The sequence below is a fragment of the Protopterus annectens genome, chromosome 1.part0 (assembly GCF_019279795.1).
Source record: "Protopterus annectens isolate FY-2018-M chromosome 1.part0, PAN1.0, whole genome shotgun sequence".
NCBI lineage: Eukaryota > Metazoa > Chordata > Ceratodontiformes > Protopteridae > Protopterus > Protopterus annectens.
In genome coordinates, this window is record NC_056725.1 from 1,282,416,449 (window position 1) to 1,282,439,535 (window position 23,087).

The following is a 23,087-nucleotide window of genomic DNA, read 5'->3' on the forward strand; positions in this document are numbered from 1 at the left end:
TTGTCTGTATGCCCTACAGATAGAATGCATGTTTAGCAAATGTGCATGAGCATGGAAGGGTAGTGTGAGGCGTCTACATTGCTATACAGTTTGAAGTACAGACACTGTGCCATTGCATGGCATCATGAGGCATCTATATTGCTATACAATGCAGAATATGCACACATTGCATAGCCATAACAGAATGCATACCCATGACATAACTGTGGATTGTGACCCACAATGCTGAGGTGTATACACACCAAACCATGCTGTGTCATGTGACAGGTCACTGGAAGACCTACGGATGACACCCCTGCACAACTACTACAGAGACTTAGCTGCCTGGCAACCATGTCCACACATGGCAGACTTGTCAATTCACCATGTCCCACATGACATTGATGTACCACACACACACGAGGTGCACAGCTAACAGTGATGTCCTACAGCAGCAAGGGAAATGTACAGTATCTGTGGCCTGATGTGGTGTCAATGTCTGTGGAAGCTGTACAGGTGACTACTGTCATGCTATGACACAGTCGTGATGTTCAACACATCTTATATGGTAGACTTAAGTGACACCTCCATTAGCTGTGCACAGGCTTTTAGGATGTCCAGTGTACCACATCAACTGTATAATCAGTCAACTAAGGCTATAACTGGACCATGTGTGGACAATGTGCAACAGGGTGTATACACATCACATCTACTGTGTGGCTACATGTCTCTGGCCATCCCTCATGGCCATGTGTGAACATGTGTTGGCCAAATGTTTGTGATGGCCGTCTATCTCACATGTCTGTGTTGTCCCATATGACATACACCCATAGATGTCAGATATATCACCATCCACGGGTTGTATGTTTGGTGTGTGGGGTATGTGTTATGGGATAGTGTGACAATATTGCAGCCAGAACACTACATGTCTGGGACATGTCAGATGGCACATCACAATGTGTGAACCCATTGCAGGGGCATATAACACAATGGTGACTCCTGTGGGCTGCCCATATCCTAGCTCACTGTGTGGTACTGTTTGCGTACCACACATGTGTTGTTCCAATGTAGTACATATGCCTACATTGTACAACACCTCCACCGCTGTATGCACAGCTGTCCACACATGTAGCAATGACAGATACTGTGGTTTCATGTCGGTGTATCATTTCATTTGTATATATTGCACATGGGTAGCCAGTGTGAATGATGGGAGATGCGACCTGTATATCGTGACTGGACCAAACATCAAGTGTACAAGTGTTAACTGGCCACATGGCAAATAGATCTATGCTTTAACATGCCTGATACTGATGACAGTCTCACCTGCAATGGACTGATGTCTGTGCGGCACACCAGAGGTACCTGTATAGGGGTGACACAGCAGTTTGAACATTATCCATGACTGTATGACAGCCACAGGGTGCACTGTGCATGTTAACACATTTGCCTGTACAATAGCATATAGTATGCACATGTGTGCATACACAGGGTAGCATACTGTAGTATGTAGCATGTGTGTAAACATAACTTGCATATGATGTTACATTACATAATGTAGTGACACATGCAACTAAATGGGATATAAGAGTCATATGTGCAGTACTGACTTACCAGGTAACTCCAGGCTCATTGGTTGGGAGACACCCACCTCCACAATGGCAGCTAGTGTTTGTGGATGCTGTTCTGAGGGTGTCCCCAGGCTGGCCAGTAGCTCCTCGGTGGGTGTGAGTGGGGGCTGGGTTGGTGGCTCACCACCTGTTCCACCTTGTTCCCTGGCGATGGCAGTGGCACGCTGTTTCGCATGTCGCATCAAGTCCGTGCAGTGTCTGCGCACCTGCTGGTAGGTGCGGTTATGGCCACCCACATCATTAACCCTCCTGCGAAGGTCCTGCCACAGGTCGTCATGCTGCTGGGCATGCTGTGGCACATAGCTGAACAACACCTCGTAGTTCGCATGGAGGTACAGGATGAGGACATCATCCTCCTGGCGGCTGTACGCTGGCAGGTGTGAATGAGGCATTATCTGTAAGACATAATGATGGTGACAAGTCACAGTATCACAGAGATGTACAGAGATACTGCTGCACATACATTTGTATTAAATCTAGTACATCTGTACAGTTATCTTTGCAAATCATCATGACACTGACATGACTGACATGTTTGTGTCACACACATGTAACACCCGTTAAGCATTGGATATCATCACCATATATGTCTGTCACCTCATTACATTGTTCATACTCCATGTGAATGCTGTCTTGATGTGGGCATGTCTGTTTGCCTGCACTGATGTTCTTACCTATCAGCATATGCCTGGATGTGTCCACAGTAATGCTGTTGACCTTGATGCTGTGTATATGTCACATATCAACACATACACTGCCTTAATGGACTTGAGCAGTGACAATGCACACATACACATGGAAACCTTTACATGCATGTGTTTTGCCATATACATCTACACGGCACTGTACAGCAGTTCAACATCCTGCCACGGATGGCCTGTGTTGCACATGTGATAGACATGGGACAATGGCTAGCCGGACGTCATTCGCAGGGATGGTTATCAACTATAGCATGTACGGGCAAGGTTTCCTAGCTGTATCCGACAACCATTTTGCCACCGCAAGGTGCATCAGTGCCACATTACTGATCCAGAAGTTGATAATACATCTACCATGCGGTCATCACACCATGTACGACAGAGATGACATGTGCAGCTTTGATGGACAGGGTTGCATGGTATGGCGGGAGTATGTCACATGTATGGCACAGGGATCTGTCCAGCATGTGGCGATCCTAGTAGTAGAACGGTGGCTGTCCATGACATATATCTTTCAGATCAGGATATGTACGTGTAGCATGTCCAACATCATAGTGTAGCACGTCCTTATGCAAGGTAGCCAGCATGCTGCATAGTGGAGGTGAGGATTGTGAAGGCTGGTATCACCCATCCATGCATGGCTAATACCCCTTAAAGGTGAAATGTGATCCAATATTGGTCACCCGAGGGCTGAGTATGCCACTCCAATGATCTCCACGCTCATGGATGGCACCCTGCCTCGTATGACTACCTAATAGGCCTGGAGATGTCACCAACTCAGGGAGGTGAACTGCACAGCACCATCCCTTACACAGTGTCCATAATGTTGACCGCTGCCTAGGTGGTAGTTAATGGGTACAGGGATATTCACCTAGCGGTGACAATGCTAATATCAGCTGTCAGATTGTGCACATATGTCACACACCTCACCCACAAAGCCCATTCTGTATGTTGTCCACAACACTGAGACAACTATTGCTCATAGGTCATGGCCATTCACATCCTTACATACACAGATGCCTCACATTTGTCTGTGTGATATGGGCTACAATGAGGGGGGAGTACAACACATTAACCCTGTTTTACTGTAGCTGCCACTGGTGTGATATGCACATGTCACTCTGACACCTTTTGTAGTGCTGATTCTGTCAACAGGCCACTGGTAGAACACTCCTGTGACATATGAAGGTACATGTAGTAAAACATCCATACTGTCATCTACGTCTGCACTGCTAATATCTACGTTGATAAAGGTTCATGGACTTGCAGACCATACTCAGCAGGGTAATAGTGCAGTGCCTCCAATTATGACTGTCGTCACCACTTGTGGGTTGATATTATCCAACAACCTATCTGTATTGCATTTTCATGCTCAGCACTTGTTCAGAACTTGTGAGCACTTCATGAGCTACTAATTAATATAGCACCCATTCCAAACCATTTCTCACAAGTACACTGTCTGTCCTTACATTTCCAGCTTGCTTACAGTACAACAGCTGTTGCACGCATGTAACTCACATATCCTGTGAGACATGGTTAAATATACAGGCATGTACAACTGTCACGTACCAGTGCTATTGCCTGTCTATATGATGAATATAGCATACATGTGGCAATAGAGCAATTGTCTCATGTACACAGTCAATGCTCACCTCCCAACATACGACACTACAGCCTGTGGGAGACGCACATATGTAGCCATGCTGGGGGTAATGCTCTCACCAACCCAGACTGAACCTGACAGTCATGTGCAACATTTGCAACACACACCACTCATCACATAGTCTCACAAGATCTCCACCACCACAGGCCACACATAGTATAAGTACAACTTTTGCAGAACCTCTCCATACTCTGTGTAGGCACCAAAGGCAGCCCCCATCACCAAACACAACAACAATAACTTATAGCCCACAGACTCATGTGTGCCCATCACATACAGCCAATAGGGTGTTATAACATACACAACACACCAGTCATAGGTAACTCTGTAGGCGGTCACACTGATGTCCCACTCAGCAGGCTACACAAGGCGATAGTTGCTTACATCTAGCTGTCAGGTAACTGGTTCTGCAACATAACCTATGCACCCATGCCACACCTCACCAGGTACAATTTGACTGTCATTTTCCATGTTAGTGTGACTGCCCTGAGATGTAACTTCCTGGACTACATGTACAGGGACATGCAATAGCTCACCAGTCTTGTAGCCCTGAAGGTATTGGCCAAGCCCTGGGGAGCATTATGCATTCATCCGGACTTGATACCACTGTACAATGACTGACTGTTTCACTTCAACAGTTGCCTATGCTTCTGCTGTCATTCCACAGGCATCCAGTATCTGTCCGCTTTGACTGACATGGTCAACAAAACACGATGCTTTGGCACAGATGACCTGCACCTGTCAACCAAGGGAGTACAGATAACATGTAAGGCTCTTGCTGCTCCTATACTGCCTGTCTTGCACAGTTTCCAATAACATTCACTACCAGAAAGGGAACAGGCAAGCAAAACATGGGGTCATGTGACTCGATGCTTGACATCTTCATCTCTGACACACACAGGCAAGGCACTCCTTATAATGGACCACTTCAACATCTCTGCAGTGACTGGGACCTGCCTCTAGGCTCCGCAGAGCACACCTGCACTGAGAGGTTATACGCAGACCACACCTTTCAGTCATGTAACCTGGACCGGAACACCCACGGCTGAGGTGTGTCCATATTCCACTATGTTGTACACACCTCCTGTCTAGTTACTTAGCACAATGCATCAGAGGTGATCCACGTGCAACTAACTGTGGCCAGAACTGCTATACACATTGCAACATGCTACGGATTCAACAACATACCCCACGGTTACCAGCCCTCATTTCTTGGTATACTGGACAGTAGGGTTCAGACAGGTACTACTGATGTGAGACTGACACTACCCCACATTTAACTGGGATAGCCACTTATGTACTGACACATTAGGCCAACGCTGTCCGGGATTTATAACCTCCACTCAGCTGGATCAACCCATACACACCACCTCCAAGACCAACAATATCCTAGACATGGACACTACCAACATGTGACTGGTGTTCCACACCTGGGGTTATCCCCTCATTGGTGGTTTCTGAACATATGCTAATCACCCTTGTTATCCACATCCCGGCACCACACCCTTCACGGCATACACAGTACAAGATTACTACAATGCCTACTACAGATGTCTTATGACAGCAGTAGTAAACGTTATGACACCCGTGCAGATGGACAATGCACATACAAATGCTGAAACATACCACAGTGCACTTCATTAGCACTTACACGACTGCATGGATCATGCTATTCCAAACAGAGCCATGATGGTACCCACCAGATAACAGATGCCACTCTGGGGGTCCAGTTCCATGGACATAATGTACAACAAAAGGTGGAGGCTGTTGCAAAGTGGAGTACAATCCCATGGGTGGGGTAGCTCACTGGTCAGCCTCAGTAGGGCTACGGGATCCCTTATCACATACTCCAAACCTAGCTACGTAAACATTACTGCGACACATTCCAGGATGTACCACAAGGCATTATGGAGGTATGTCAGTAGTCAATGGCAATACCCACATTTGCTCTGACATACGACAGTTACTCAGGAACATTACAGAACCGAGTGATGTTGGCAACATCTTGGCAGATAGGTTCAATGCTAACATTACACCCTCTCAACTCCCTACAGGGCCACAATCCATGCAGGAACATTGCGGTGTCCCTGTGATCACAACTACACAGTTCTAACCTGCAATCTCTAAGACCTGGAACACTTGACTCCATGTGACCGTCCAACATCCCAGGCTGTGATTTACACAAACCTCTGAACGACATGTCTCGCCACTTGGCCACCAGATTCAGTAATTAGCCTTGTATCAGACATTGTGGCCCCTGAATGGCACAGAGCAACAGTTATCACACTCCACACAGGTGGCACCACAATGAACCAGAGGGACTATTGCCCTATACACCTGACTGGACTGTTTTGCAAGGCTATGGGGCGCATCATCATGGAAGTCATTCACAGAGACATTGGTGGGCACCAGTCCTTTGATGCCACCCAGGTTGGACTTGGTAGGGCCAGAGCATGGCTCCTATACCTAGTGGACACCTTTGATACAGTTACCAGGGTAGTTGATGATGGTACGGGGGTCCATACAGCCTACATTGTCCTCTCATTGGCTTTCAGCACCGTTCTCCATTCTGGTATTGACAACATACATATCCACCTGCACATCGACCCCTATGTTTCAGGATGTTATGCAAAGTGGCTCACGGACAGGACCCACACAATGAGGGTAGCATACCATAGTACCTACTGTATTTCAGTTACACTTGGCATACCACAGTCCTCAGTCATAGGGCCCCTCATGTTCGGTATATGCTTCCCTGAGGTACAGGCTAGCACAGAGGGACTTTCCCTGACTAGCTTTCCAGACAACTGCATACAAAGCACCATGATTGATCCACCAGCTGATACTGACTCTCTCCATAAGGGTGTCACTGTGACGGATACCTGATATCAATAACATGGCCTCAAGTTGCATGACACAAGGTGCATGAACATCCCCTTTGCATTACACCAATCACCCATTGACTATCACATAGGTGGTAGTCCCCAACATACATGTCACATTGTACGTGATCGTAGTACACACGTATGTAGCACCCACTCCTTTGATAACCATATTGCCAATGTGGAGTGGATATCCTTCTATGTGGAAACCCTTATCTGTACTGGGTTTGTAGCTGGAACATAGGCACCCATTGTACCTCTGAACTCCTGACGTATACACACATTCAAGGGTACAACACCCCGTTTAGGGTGTACATTACAGAACAGCTACAGCTTTACATACCACAACATTAACACGCCATGAGGATTATTGAGCACCGAAGGTTGACGTATGCGGCAGAACTACGGACAAATTGACTGTACACATTTGCATACTGCATACTCAGGGGTGACCTCTGCGGAACATACAGGGCCCATGTCCACAACAATATTCATGGATAAACTACACATAAGCGACATAAGCAAAAGCCACTGACAGCAACATGCTCATGGATATGTGCACACATGCAACGATGAGTGGGATGCGCTTGAGGGTTACATTCCCAAACCAGACACTCACCATGCTTTGGAACATGATTCCTATGTACATCACGCAGGGACACTCAGTAGCACTGCTCATGTGATACCTCACTTGGTGGATGGGAGACACACATGTATGCCAGGGATCACTGCAGTGGCTGTACTGTGCAGAGGTGCAGGTAACACATGGCTCTGCTGTTCACAGACAGGACACTACCCTAGAGAGGTGCCGCTGGTGTAAACACTGTAGTTGGGCTTACACATAGACTTGCCAGACAGCACAGTACCCCACTATGAACTTGTGAAGCTATTACATGTCCTTTGTGCATGATTAATTGAGTAGCTCTTCCATTTTGATTAGCTATCATGCTGTTACAGTGTCCCATGACTACAAGCCATATGTATCCTGTTATTGTGTATTGTACAAGCCAATAGACAATACCTTTGGTATGCATGATATGACTGTTATGCTGTGTAGAATATCTGACATATCTACCTACAATACTGTACATTACACATATTATCCCATAATGCAAAGCATACTTGCACAGCAGGACCACCTTAGGCATGTCATTGTCGTTATATGTCCATACACATGCCTACTGTGACAGTATATCAACATATACTATCCCCTGCTATGGCACGTACTTGTTGAACATACCTTACCACTGACGGCGGGTGGTATAGAATTGTTCTGTTTAAAGCCCTCATGTAGCATCCCTTGTGGTGTCTGTGATGTTTACCTTGTGGCCCACTGCAGGACATACAATTTCTACAAGCGTTACTATGCTCAGCAAGACATCACTACATAATACGTTTTCCCACTTTATGCATTGTGGACACTTTTAATTAATACAAAACAGGCTATACATACACTAACATACTGAGTGTTCTACATACCTTGTTAGCGTTCTGAACTTTCATAACTATCTCTCTTACACTGTTTAAACAGTTCTATGGTATGAGCATATGGTTTGAATGTCTGGCAAGTCATCCTTATATACGTCGATACCTGTAACATGTGGTTTCCTGCCGCCAATTGGTGTTCCTGAGTAAATTATTACATGCACATCAGCTGTGCAGCTACTCCATTCACCAATTACGCGGCAACAGTGGGGTATAATTGAATTCTCCACTTGGACGTTGCCCATTTGCCCTACCTTCGGGGAGACGGCCTGTATGTGTTTTGTTGTGTGTAATTGCAACTGCTATTTGTAGAGACACGGATATTTTGGATTCATGTCCCCCGTGGATTGTGTGTGATGGCTAGAGTACGTGGTTCTACATGTGAGTGTACCTGTCATCTCAACCATCTGATAAGGGACTGTTGCAAACAAAACCTGTAACATTGCCGTCTGTTCCATTATACAAAGGCTACGATTTCACATGGCACCTTTAAAAATGTGTCTCTCACAAGGTATGTTAACGCTTCTGCAGATGATATTGAGTGAGTGGATGTTTGTGCTGTTATTACAGTCTGTATTGCTATTGTTTCGTATCTGGGAGATGTAGGTGGGTATACGTAGCATATACAGGTTTGTGGGGCTTGCATTTCTACATATTCCATATATGTGTGTGGGCTCCTTCCCTAATTAAAGACCTATCAGTTAGTAGACTTTTGTTACGGGCATATACAGTGGGCCATTGTTAATTGGTTTCTATATAGTATGCAGGTGAGGTTGATACTTCCATACCTCCGGAAATACAGAGATATGTAAAGGAATGTTACTAAAATGACAGCTGTCCCGTGTATTTCTGTCCCAGATATTTGCACTCATTGCAGTTGTGTTGGTAACTGAACCTCTTTGGCATGGGTTGCCACCTTTTCAAATAGCCATAGTGGGACATTTGCAGGACACACATCGGTGTTTACAGGCCGACACTTACCCATGGTCGGTGCACAGGACAGCACATACTTTTATCCTGAATACATACTTATTCTTGTAGGACTTTGGCTACTTATCATGTTTCATGTAACATTTATTTTTCTTACATACAGGTATAACTATTTAATGCAACTATTACATAATATATGGGACATAATTATGTCCTACAATCTCAGACATTTGCCCTTTCTAATGTTTTATGTCAGGACACAACTGCCCAGGGAGGGGCTGTCCCTCCTAATGTGGGACAGGTGGTAACCGTATGCCTACGGCTAGCTATAACCACACCTACCGTAATGATCTACCTCCGAGTTAGCATTAACAGACACAGGATGCAGACACACACACACACATTACAGTCACACGGAAACACACACGGCACCCTCAACACACACATACACAGACTACGGCAATCACAAACACAGTTGAACACAGTACCTATGTGGACCGCAACACCGGCAGCGGTAACTAAATGTCCCTTAATATCGTGATAATATTACTCGCAGTTCTAGTGTTCTGGTACTGTGTTCTTTCGGTCTTTCAGCCTCAAGGTTACTCGTGTCGGTATGTGACACATTCCATAGTTGGCAGTATCCTATTTATTTGTACCTCCATGGTTGTGTACATGTCGTTGACCTATCTATATATTTGCAGATATCAGTGAATCCGTATAAATCAACATATATCTCTCTATCACCCTTTCTATCTGTATTATATATATATATATATATATATATATATATATATATATATATATATATATATATATATATATATCTGACAGAGAGAGTGACAGGCAGAATACACCTTTCATTGTGTACTTGTCGGTGTATACTCTTTCCTGTACTCGGCACGTTTGTGTTTGAACCTGTCACATTACACATCTGCCGTAGGTACATCTTGGGTAGCTTAGTGTTAGGTGATTGTGTACATGATTGCGTGTTCTACTCCTGGCAGTGGTCATTTTACCCTTCAGAGCAGACACTATTAGTACAGGGGTGAATAATGCTGGTTTCACCATACTGCAATCACATGGGTAACTCAGTTAGTTTACATATGGATGAGTCCTATTAATGGTATGTCCATGTGATGTTTAATAGATGTGCTCCAGCATTGGGTATGTATATCACAGTGAGCCACACACTATAATGTGCTACACCTTCACACGACCATAGGTAGAGCATGCTGGGGTGACAGATACCTGTCATGGGTACACCCCATGCCTTGACACGACATCCATGATTACATTATGTGAAGCCCCTCATTAACGCACCAGGGAATCCATGCAGAGTGTGTGGGGAACAGTGATTACACACATGGATCCCGCAATTGCCTCTGCTCCACTGAGCGACAGTTGGTTACTCGATGTTGTGGCGATAGCAGACACTGTTTGCCTCGATTGATGTATGGCCTCTGACAATCGGGCGTGTACCTACCGATGTACCTAGGAACCTATACACACAGTACCAACATATGCTGATAGGTGCGTGTACTGTTCAGGCGTTGACATTCCTTGTTCCAATAGCTGTTGTGTGTACAATGGTTGAGGGCTGCCTATGTAGGATTCACACAGTAGCCCACCTATACATTACAATTTACAGGTGGTCGTGTGTGTGTGTGTGTGCCATCCATTTTACTGTGTGTGCAGGTGGAGAGGTGTGTCAGTCCATAGGGGCCCACACTGTCAGAGTATGTGCTATACGTTCCCTCTTTGCCAAGGCATAGGCATATTGGGCACACCTCCGTCTGCCTACTAGGGCTGGCACAAGATGTTCGTGGTCTGAATCCCTCTGTGCCTGTGATGGCCTTGGCAATTGCGGTAGGATGTGAGGGCCTTCACCATTTTGTCCCTGCTGCAGCTGTTTCCGCAGGATCATATTATGTAGCATGGCACATATTATGAAGATGTGAGCTCACGTGCCTGGAGAGTACTGCAAGGCTCCACCAGATATGTCCAAGCAACGGAACCATGATTTCAGCATCCCAAACACACGCTCTATGATGATTCTAGTTTGTGCATGTGCCTCATTATGGCGTTCTTGCATGGGTGTGTGTGCATTTCTGATGGGAGTCATCATCCACAGCTCCAGTGCATAGCCAGCATCCCCCACAAGGTGGCCATGTGGGATGTCCCCCCGACAAATACCTGATACAGCTGTGAGGCATGCCAGATATGGGAGTCATGGTAGCTTCCAGGGCTGCCAGCACACACATCCATGATAATGCCCTGGGCATTGCACACGACCTGGAAGTTGATGGAGTGGAATCCCTTGTGGTTTATGTAGCACCTACCATGCTCACCGGGTGGTGACTTGATATGTATGTGCGTGCAGTCTATCACACCCAGTACCTCCGGGTAGTGTGCCACATCGTGGAAGTGATGCATATTGCTATCCAACTCCTCCTGAGTTCGGGGGAAGTATATATGCTCATTGGCATGTGGTAACATGGCATCCAGGAAATGGTGTAGTACCCTGGATGGTGATGCCTGTGAGATCCCCATTATGTTTCCAGTTGACCTTTGAAAGGTACCTGTGGCTAGTATTCGCAAGCTTACACATACCTTCATGTCCACTGGGATGGGTTCCCCTCTGTTGTTTCTGGATCTCAGGCGTGGCCGGCACAGCTCAACTATTTGCTCTAAGATGTCCCTGTCCACCCTGTAACGCTCTACTATCTCCAGATCATGTAGTCCCTGGTAGGTTACCCTTGGTCTGAACAGTCTTCTCCTCCGGGGCCTGCGGTGGTTGTCAGCATCATCCTCCACAACACCGTCAGTCTCTACCACATGGTGATGAATCACAGCTATGGCAGCTCCCAACATGTACATTTTAAAAGTTCCCCGTATGTTTACACCTATGGTGCAGTGTTTGGGAATACACAGGTGTGTGTGGGGTGCTTTCATACTTTATACTATTGTGCTGTGAACACTGATGATGTCATAGGGTGTGTATGTATGAGCGTAGCTACAGGGTATCTTATGTGTTTTACGACAGGAACTAATATTGTGGTGCCTTTGGTGTTGAATTACATTTGGCTTCCGTGGATTACCTCTTGCTCTTCCCTTTACATTTCTTCACGTTTCACCTACCATTTTCTGGCATGCATCCAGCAGCCTGCTTTCATTTGTACTTTCCTAGACCTGGCTTATCTTGCGTAATGTGTTCTATTGCCGGTCTACTACAGGTTTGCTTTGCTCTGCTAGGACAGTTCTCTTTTCTTTGCAATCCGACACCTCCCGTATCCTGTTTTGCAGGTTTCTGCGAGCAGACTTGTCAGCTGCTGTCGATTGCCCGCTGTGAGTTAATAGGTGTTACTTGCTCAGTTGTACTCCAATTACCCTACTGCGGCATTTCCTTATTTTCTTCCCCTGACCTTCCTGTTTGTGCTATGGTGCGCGTGCATCCGCTTACCAGGTTTCAGGCACGTTTTCATCCCTGTACACATGCGCTTTCGGGCACCATATGTGCTCTCAGCTAAACGATGCTATACCTACCTTCCTACCCCTGTCCTGCGGCTTTGCTTAGCAATGGCCAGGCCAGATTTGCATTGCTCCAATGTGCTTACAGCTACGGTGGCACACCCCACTGCTGATGTCATGTATACCTCTGAGCCACTCCTCGGTATTGTAGCGCTGCGCAGTATGGTACATCCTTAATCCGGCGAGACGTTTGCGATTCAGTATTACCTGCCTCATTTGCATTCTTATGCCATTGGCTGTATATTTAGCCATTGGCATATGTTAACTTTGTAATACACGAGTCTGGTCCGCTTTCATAGCTCCGATGTTCTGTTTGGAAAAATGTAAACTGTGTTTTTTGGTTTATATTTCTGTGGGCTTACGCTACGCCTGCACCACTTCATGAATCGCTATGTACCTTCATTTGCATGGTGCGGCACTGCGCATGGGTGATTAGCATACCTAAGCCGAGGGCTGCGCAGATCTGGCGTATGCCAGTAATGCACGTGGAATCGGATCGTACCTGAATCGCTCGGCGGCCATATTTGGCATTATACCACCTACGCTACGCCTGCGCCTGGTGCAAGCTTCATGAATTCCGGGGAGTATTCTTCCAGTGTTACTGTTTTTAGAAGTTTATTAAAGTGTTGAAGGAATTTATTTGGGAGGGCAAGAGTTAAGTTGGATAAGCTGTTTTTTTTCACATAGAACAAGTTTAACATTACCTGACTTGAAGGGATACTTTACAGCTATGTAATTGAGACTCAAATACATAACACAAGCAGGTTACAAATCAAAGTGAAAAGGCAAGATGCTGAAACAAAGTATGGGGGGTGTCAAGAAATAAGGAGATAGTACAGTTTTGGATGCAAACCTATAAATAGAATAACAATAAGCATATAGAATATTATAAAGTATCATAAAGTATTCTAACAATAAAGCCAACATGAGAATGGAAAAAGGAGACATTACCAATAGGAATAACTAAGTACAGGTATACAAAATAGGCAAGAAATTGTTGAAAGTTATTGGAGAAGTTTAGCAAAGGAAATCATGTATTTGAAGGAAATATCTATGGAGAGAAAGGTAATGGAGTGGGATCAGGGTAAGAGGAAATTTGGACTGTAGGTTAACGACTCTTCCCTAGCAGGGATTAATAACAGAGTACAGACAAACAGAAAAGATAGGAGGGTATTAAGTGAAAGGCCAGTTATAATTAAGTGCTTAATTTTTGCATGGAAGTATTTGCACAGGTATTGTTATGCCTCAAGTAGACTTTAGAATTGTTTTTTTTCCCCTCAGGTAAACAGCAATTACTGGATATGTGCTGTAAAGAGAGAAAGGTAAGTGGGAATATGTTTTTGGGAATGCAATTAGTTGGGATATTTTAAATATTCTTACAAAATACTGTCAGAAATGGGGAGAAAATGGTTGTAACTAAGGAACTGACTCTTTTTAGCTGGTGTATGGTGTATAAGAACTGAATTGCCTTGTTAAGTTTAATGCTATATGCTGCCAGAAAAGCAATTATTAAAAAATGGAAATCAGAATCTAAATCAGTTGTAAATGAAGTACTGAGTACTGTAAGGGAGATAAATGACTTGAATTGGAATCTATACAAAACAGGAGCAGCAAATTACATAGAAACAAATTTATTTGTGGGAAAAATAAGTGAAGAATAATGTTCAGGAGAAGGAGGGAAAGTTAAAAGAAGGTAGAACTTCAACAATGTATGTATTGTTAGAGTGAATGACAGTTGTTAAAAAAACAAACAAAAAAAAACAATGTCTGATGGCCTAAGAATGGCATTTGGTCATGACAAATGTGTAACAGGAATATATGCACAAAAAAATTGAAACAGTAAGAAAATATCAAGTCTGGGAGGAATATTATATAAAAACATTGCAATGGAACAAGGAGGTGCACAGTGGCAAAGCTGGACAGACCAGCGACCTGTGACAGTCACTAAAATAGAGACCCACCCCATACTGAAACTGAAGAACAAAAATGTCAGCTCCGAAAGACTGTTCTTGCCCCTCTCCCTGCCACAACTATTCAGTGAAAGAGCAAAAAAAAAGTCAACTTCAGTAGACTGCTCACGACAGTCTGGAGCACCCATATCCTCCCAGATACACTCCCCCTCCCTGCCCCTGCTCTTCATTGGAACAACAAAAACAAAACAAAGGGGCAGCTCTGATAGACTACTCACAACAAACTGAAGCATACCTCCCACAACTCCTCAAAAGAGCCAAAAAAAAGTCAGATCTGCTCTGAAACACTGGCTGTCCAAGTCAGCCAGCTACACCCCCCCACCCCACCGTATCTGCTCTACAATACAAAAATTGTTACATTTTAAACAATAACAAGCTGGCTACTATATTTGTAGCAATTGGTTTGTTACAGTTTACAGCGGAAGTTGGCAAGTTGTTTTCTGTACAAGCAATCAGAAGTGCCGGTACAAAAAGAAGAATGCAGGAACAACACTTCAGGATTGCGCCCTCTAATGCCTTGTGCCCAGGGTACTGTACATGCCCCCTACACTACCGAAGGAGCAAATAAATGTTTGGGAAGAGATGAAAGAATAATGATACAAAATGAATAAATGAGAATAAAGCTTAGCAAGGAATAGTTTAGCAGACTGAAACTAATACTGAAGACTGCTTTGACATACAGGAATAAAATTCACACTAAAATTCAGCTTGCACTCCTTGCTCGAACTTACAGCTTTGATGTAACTGACTGGCCACAAAAAATGTTTAATCAATTGGATAGGAAAGCCAGAAAATGGATTCACGCCGTTCAAATAACATTGAAAAATCAGTGTTTGCAAGATTACATATTTGTCAATCTTTAGGATGCATGGGCCTCCTTCAAACTGACTACACGTATAAGTGAGCAATTGCTGGACTATAAATGTGTTTATTGACATTATCAGATCTAGACATAGTGAAAGCTCTCAACAAATCTAGGATGACATCTTTGCTCATATTAAGAGCAACATTTAGAAAGGGAGCAGACATGAAAATCAAACCAGAGATGCACAAAAAACAGCTAGCTAAATGCAAATTAAATGTATACATACATACATACACACACACACACACATATATATATATATATATATATATATAGAGGGATCTACTTTCATTCACTGAAAACACATTTCACTGAATTACAATTCACCCACACCAAATCATTGAAAGCTCAAATCACTGAAAACTCATTTCACAGTGTCACATTTCACTAAATGTATATGCCCTTTTCCCCACTGCAGTGTGATCCTGGAGTTAGTATATATAGTTAGGGGGTGGGGGATACAGCCCCCCCCCCGCAATGGGAGGTGTGGGGGGCATTGCCCCCCCACCTAGTTTGCTTTTATATTTATGAATCTCATGTCACTGAAAGTTAATAATATAAAACCAACCCCCCAACTATATACACTAACTCCAGGATCACACTACACTGGGGAAAAGGGCATATAATGATGCATTTATTTCCCTAGTTTAAAATAAAAAAGAGGGAATTGTTAGAGTGTGCTCAACAATATACTAAGGATGAAAGTAACTTTGCTACAAATATGCAACATAAATAAGGTAGAAGATAAAGCTTGCTTAAATGTAGAAATAGGGTTTAGCATATAAAAAGAATGGACACAATATGTTTCCTTAAACAACAGGACATGTTTATGACACTGTGACAATGTGTTTCCTCAAAAACATGTTTTTCTGCATGGACAACATGATACTGTTATCAGCATTGGTAAAAGAACAGATGTTCTTATACAAAGATCCAAATAGAATACAGGATGTTCACACTGTCAGAAAAGCTGGTCTCTTAAAAAAATGGAATAATGACTGGAGTAAATGATTTAGTAATCTATTTACAGGATGGACAGGAAAAATCACTGTATTTTTAATTTATTTTATTGTTATTGTAATGCTTGGTTGCATATTATTTACATGTATTAAAGTCTGCTTAGCAAAACTTAGTCAAGTTACTGTTAATTGTCATAATAAAAAAGTATTATCAAATAATGCTGAATTTACTTCCCTAGTTTAAAATAAAAAAAGAGGGAATTGTTACAGTGTGCTCAACAATATACTAAGGTTGAAAGTAACTTTACTACAAATATACAACATAAATAAGGTAGAAGATAAAGCTTGCTTAAATGTAGAAATAGAGTTTAGTAATATGTGATCAGCATCCATACTAAATTACCATGGCTTGGAAAATAAGGAATCTGCTGAATGGACATTTTTCCCTTACAGACTTAAAAACAGGATGTATGCAAGAGCAAAAATGCAAAATCTGCTTTTAAAAAACACTGACATGTTTTTTTGCATATAAAAAGAATGGACACAATATGTTTCCTTAAACAACAGGACATGTTTATGACACTGTGACAATGTGTTTCCTCAAAAACATGTTTTTCTGCATGGACAACAGGACACTGTTATCAGCATTGGCAAAAGAACAGATGTTCTTATACAAAGATCCAAATAGAATACAGGATGTTCACACTGTCAGAAAAGCTGGTCTCTTAAAAAAATGGAATAATGACTGGAGTAAATGGTTTAGTAATCTATTTACAGGATGGACAGGAAAAATCACTGTATTTTTAATTTCTTTTATTGTTATTGTATTGCTTGGTTGCATATTATTTACATGTATTAAAGTCTGCTTAGCAAAAGCTAGTCAAGTTACTGTTAATTGTCATAATAAAAAAGTATTATCAAATAATGCTGAATTTACTTCCCTAGTTTAAAATAAAAAAAGAGGGAATTGTTACAGTGTGCTCAACAATATACTAAGGTTGAAAGTAACTTTACTACAAATATGCAACATAAATAAGGTAGAAGATAAAGCTTGCTTAAATGTAGAAATAGAGTTTAGTAATATGTGATCAGCATCCATACTAAATTACCATGGCTTGGAAAATAAGGAATCTGCTGAATGGACATTTTTCCATTACAGATTTAAAAACAGGATGTATGCAAGAGCAAAAATGCAAAATATGCTTTTAAAAAACACTGACATGTTTTTTTGCATATAAAAAGAATGGACACAATATGTTTCCTTAAACAACAGGACATGTTTATGACACTGTGACAATGTGTTTCCTCAAAAATGTGTTTTTCTGCATGGACAACAGGATACTGTTATCAGCATTGGCAAAAGAACAGATGTTCTTATACAAAGATCCAAATAGAATACAGGATGTTCACACTGTCAGAAAAGCTGGTCTCTTATAAATTCAGCAAAAATGTGACAAGACATTGTTAAACAAGGAAGCTTAAAAATAATATTATCAAGTCAGCAGTTTGCGTCAGCATCTGCAACAATTAGTACTGTTTCTACAGGATGAGCAATTCTCCAAAATAGAATAACAGGAGGAAATGTATATGTTTGTGCATGACTAAAATTGTATATAAAGAGCTGTATGAATCCAGTTATGTTAGGGGTATGGTAGGGACACATTTGTCCTGAGGTAAAGTTTATATCTCTCACATCATCTGTACTATATGAGAAGTAAAGTTGGAACAGTACTTTAAGCTGCAACATTAGTCTGTTTGGTTTATTATAAAAAGTTATTTGTTACTGCTCTAATGTTGATGCTGCAAAGTATATTCTCTCATCAGTATATATTCTGCAAGTTTCTGTATGCAACAGATTGTGAATGCAAATATAACCAGACTTTGAATTTTAGCAGAATCCACTCAGCAAGACTGAGTGTCTTAAGAAGACTTCAAATCCATCACAATAAGCAGCAAGCAGTAAGCACCATATAATTTTTCAAGGAGACCTTGCAGATCTTTTAATCAATGACTGCTCTGAAATTCCTTTTGCCAAGCAAGAGTTAAAGTGGATACCTTTGCATTCAGTCAGATTTCTAGACTCTAAAAACACTGTACCATAATGAAATTTTAATCAAAAATCACTCAAATAAGGATAAATGCAAACTCTCAAGTGAGCAAAAACTAATGCCATGCACTTGGTAAAGACTCTGGGTGCAGCATGAAGTCTAAGGAGGATGATGTAACTGACCGTAGGTATATCACTCTCTGAATATGAGAAACTGTCTGTGGGGTCTGTGAATAGGGATGTGAAAATAAATGTCCTTCTCGCCCAAAGTGATGAAGATGATGTCCTTTGTTAAGAGAAGAAGCAGAGCCTGCACAGTAAACATCTAATTTTTCCACTGCCACAAATTTGTTTAACTTTGACAAGTCAAAGATGAGCCTCCACTGTTCATCCTTTTTGGAACCAAACTCAGTTCTGGGTAATTCTCCTTTCCCTTTACTTTTAGGTAGGAATATCCAGTCCAGCCTTACAATGGACAGTGTGCTGTAGCTAGTCCTTGGTGGAGAAGGAAAGGCTCTAAAGGATGGAAGTTGAACAAACTATCATGCAATCTATGGTTACAGCCAAACAAAAAGCCCCTATCTCCAGTAAGTTTTGGGGCAGAGCAGAAGGATGGAACCAGTTGTGCACAACAATCACTGCTGCAGACTGGATCTTTGTCGCTGGTGCCATCTACCTTGTCTCTTTATCTTTCTCCAAGACAGCTGCTGACACGTGAGCTACCTGTACTGTTTATACTGCTCACACTTGCTCTATCTTCTACAAAAATACTAATTCTTAATAATTGGGGGATGAAACAGCAACTAGATAGCCTAAATTCCCCTTCTTTTCCAACAATTTCAAAATCTCTCGGGAAGAGGTTTCAAAAAAGTTATTCTTAACAAGGTCACTAATAATTTAGCTGAACTAGGAACATCATACATGGAGGGAAGGATTCATAATAAGATAAGTCTCTTAAGAATAGACACTGTGGCATCAGCCCTGAAGCTTGCATCCATACAGTTTTATTTTATCATGTTTGCCAGCCTTCTCTGTGGTCTGGAATAATTTAGCGAATTCTTCCATCAGAGAACTATGTGCAATGCCTTGTGACAAGATAACTCGTTATTAATCTGTCTAAGGCTGTCTAGCTGGTAATGCATCAGAGGTACTTAGTAACTGATTGCCCCAGCTGCCAGGGTGGCAGCATACATTTTCTTATCAAATCTATTTGCTGTCCATACTGTCTTGACAGTATTAACACAATGTACAAGCCTGGACTCCCTTGCTGTGTCTATGAAAATAACAGTCTGATAAAAGGTTTGTGAATAAATGCTGAAACTGTTCCTGGAACTGACAAAGCCTGCAAGGCTTTTCTGGGGCTAGGGGTTGTGATGCAGACTCTAGAGTTGCATTGTTAAAAGCATGTTTTGAAGGCCTTGTTTACTGCAGAACAGCTAAGGGCTTGGGTGTTCTAAGCCTATCAAGCTTGATGCACCCTTTTGCGGGTAGTAGGAAAGTCCTCAGCCCTTCGGGTGTTCCTTCATAAGGTTGTGTCCCCAAAGATAACATCATCGGCGGGGAGAGGGGGTTCACCAAATAGAAGTTATATTCAATGTCCACTTCACAGTCTGGGGTGGAGTAATGGATTTATGGACCTGATCTTTCTCGCCCCAGTCTGGCTCATAAATTTGATGGGAAAGGAAGATTTTATATCTTTCTTTATCCTCCCATTCATAAGACGTAAGCATACAAAGTAATAAGGGTGCTCCCTTGTTAATATTTTATAACTGAAATAGACCACAAATCCCTTAGGTTGCCCATGAAACTACAGTCCAGCAAAATGAAGCCTGTACATTGTATGTCCAATACTCTAATGATTTTCCTCCAAATAATCTCAGAATGGTCTTCAGCTGTCCTGTGAACTAACTCAGCGTCACTAGCACAATCTGTCGATAGATCTGCTTTGAGCCATAAGGCACAAGGAAGTAGAAGTCTCCAGATAATTGGATGCCATATCTTATTAAACACATGCTGTGGAGACTTGGGAACCAGTATCTGTCCACAGTGCAGTTCTCTCTCATATAAAAAAAAGACTCATAAAACTGCAGTTCTGGAGTCAATGTAATCACAATTTATTTGCCAAAAGCATACTTTCTTGTAAACTTCACCCTCAATATACATTTCCTTTGAAGCAGCAGTGGTTTGCGTTGATATATCATCAGAAAGCAAAACATCCATGGCCATGAGGGTGCGACCATACCCATTTCAGTCAAAAGGGATGAAATCTTAGCTGGAATATCTGGCTGGACCACTAAGAACTTCACCACTGATGTCATAAAGACATCAGGATCATGGTCCTAAAACATTTTTTTTAGGTTTCTCCATTATCCTGAGTTTTCTATGGTGTTTGGGAAATTTCCTATACTTTCTGACGGCAGTCAATTCTTAGATGTGGGCTTACACACCAAAGCAGAAATAAACAAAGAGCTTATAGCAGTCCACAGTGGTACTGAGTCCTGTATCATCTAAGTAATGGCTTATTAATAAACATCTTACAACACTAACAATTATGTATACTGCAATCCAGTCTTAGAGAAAAATCTACACTGCAAATGGTAGTCGTTAGTGGAAAATCTCTCCCCCCACAAAAACAGTTATTGATAATCTTTTACAAAGACAATATTGACTAAAAAAAAAAACCTAAAAATAATCCATATAAATGCCAATCAAAAGCAGGAAAGATTCTCAGCACAGAAAATATAGTGAAAAGTTAAAAAAAGCTGGATGAAGATGATCAAGAGATGCCTCTCAGTTGTGCTTACTATGCTCCCCTTGTACTTGAAAGAAATACCATCAATGTGTCCTTATATCTAATGTATGGGACAAGTACAAGAATCGGCCTTGTTCATAGATTACGTAAGGTGCAAGATGGCTGACTGTAAAAGACAGTGCTGCAGATCTAGTGCAAATGGTACTTAAATAAAAAAAGTTTAATAATGGAGTAAATAAAAAAAGTTTAATAATGGAGAAATACATGTGTAAGTGTAGAGTTGTTTGCTTTTAGAGAAATGTGGAACAGTACAAGAGATGAGCTGCCAATGCCAATGGAGCAATGCATTGATATTGCAAACAGTGAGCAGTACATTGAATACACTGAATAATTTCTTCACAGCCAAACAGTAGTGAAAATATAACAGCAGAGTACCAAGCTGTCAGCCTGGAGGGCAGTTTTCTGCCATTGAGTAGATTTGGAATAAGATCTATGGTCAGTAAATACATTTAATTTTCTATGTATTTTTACCATTAATATGCACTTTTTTTTTAACAATTATGGATTTATCATTGAAATTCACTTAAGCCTTTTTATATCATTACCATTACTAACTGTGTCCACTGGTGCTGGTTTATTTTTTTTTCCTACATTCTTGTTGGCTCCTATGGCAGATTTGAGTAGCATACCAGCAACAAAATAGAAATTTCTCTAACTACATAACAGTTTTCCATCTTTTACATGTCAAAACTGCCTCCCCTTTTACAATAACTGCAGCTACCTTCTTAAATGTCCAAAGCCTCCCATCAGTCTAGCCTTTTTGTCGACACAGTATCATTACATTGTTTTCGATTGTACTCAATGTATTTGCTTCTTCCTGTCTTCACTTTCAGCTTTTATCTGTTCCATCACATGGCAATTTACTAGCTCTATCTGTCTCTCTCTTTCCTCTGCATTTTAAACTTCTGTAACACTGCTATATGCATATAAAACATTAACTGTTGTCTTTTCAGACTTTTTCATAAATGAACATAACTGTATTTTATCACTGAATGTTTTATCCGATTACAACACACACACTTCAGTGGTGTGTAAATCTGAACTGCACAAGTGACTTTTGCTTCTCTCACTGGTTGCCAGCATGCACTCAGTTCCTACTTTATAATTCCAGCACCCTTACACTAGCTTGTGAAAGGAGAGATTAGCATTGCACATAATCATTCCTCAAGTCACCTGCCGAACTTCATGAAGCATCAATAGGTACAATTGGCAAAATATATGCGGTAGTTTTGGAGCTTTTTTCTTTAAGAACTACAAGTCAAAATCAGCAAAAGTATTGAAGTGCAGAAGCACATAAATTGGGATCCACTAAAAACAGTCTGCTAAACATCTGTTAGAGGTATCCCAGGTGGATAAATGGTGGCCAACCTTTTAGGAAATGACCAGAGCTGTTAATATTACACTTGCCTGCTTATTAGATCTTATTCTCCAATAAGGTGTTAAGTTCTCAGTGAACACTCTCCACAGGTACCACATCACAAAGATGCAAGGGCAATGCTGGGCATATACATAAAATAGGTGGGATGCAAGTTTTGGAAGATAGCCTGATGCTGGCAGGACTTTAGTTAACTACACAAAGAAGGTATAATTACACAATACACACATTCCTCAATAATAAGTTAACAGCATAAGTCA

The 23,087-nt window shown here is 42.0% G+C and overlaps 1 protein-coding gene across 6 annotated transcripts in view; it reads right to left on the reverse strand.

The window, feature by feature from the left end:
• The window catches only part of NEDD4L (NEDD4 like E3 ubiquitin protein ligase), a 3,335,946-nt gene that overhangs the window by 91,837 nt on the left and 3,221,022 nt on the right, over positions 1 to 23,087 (reverse strand). The gene's annotated exons all lie outside the window — the stretch shown is intronic.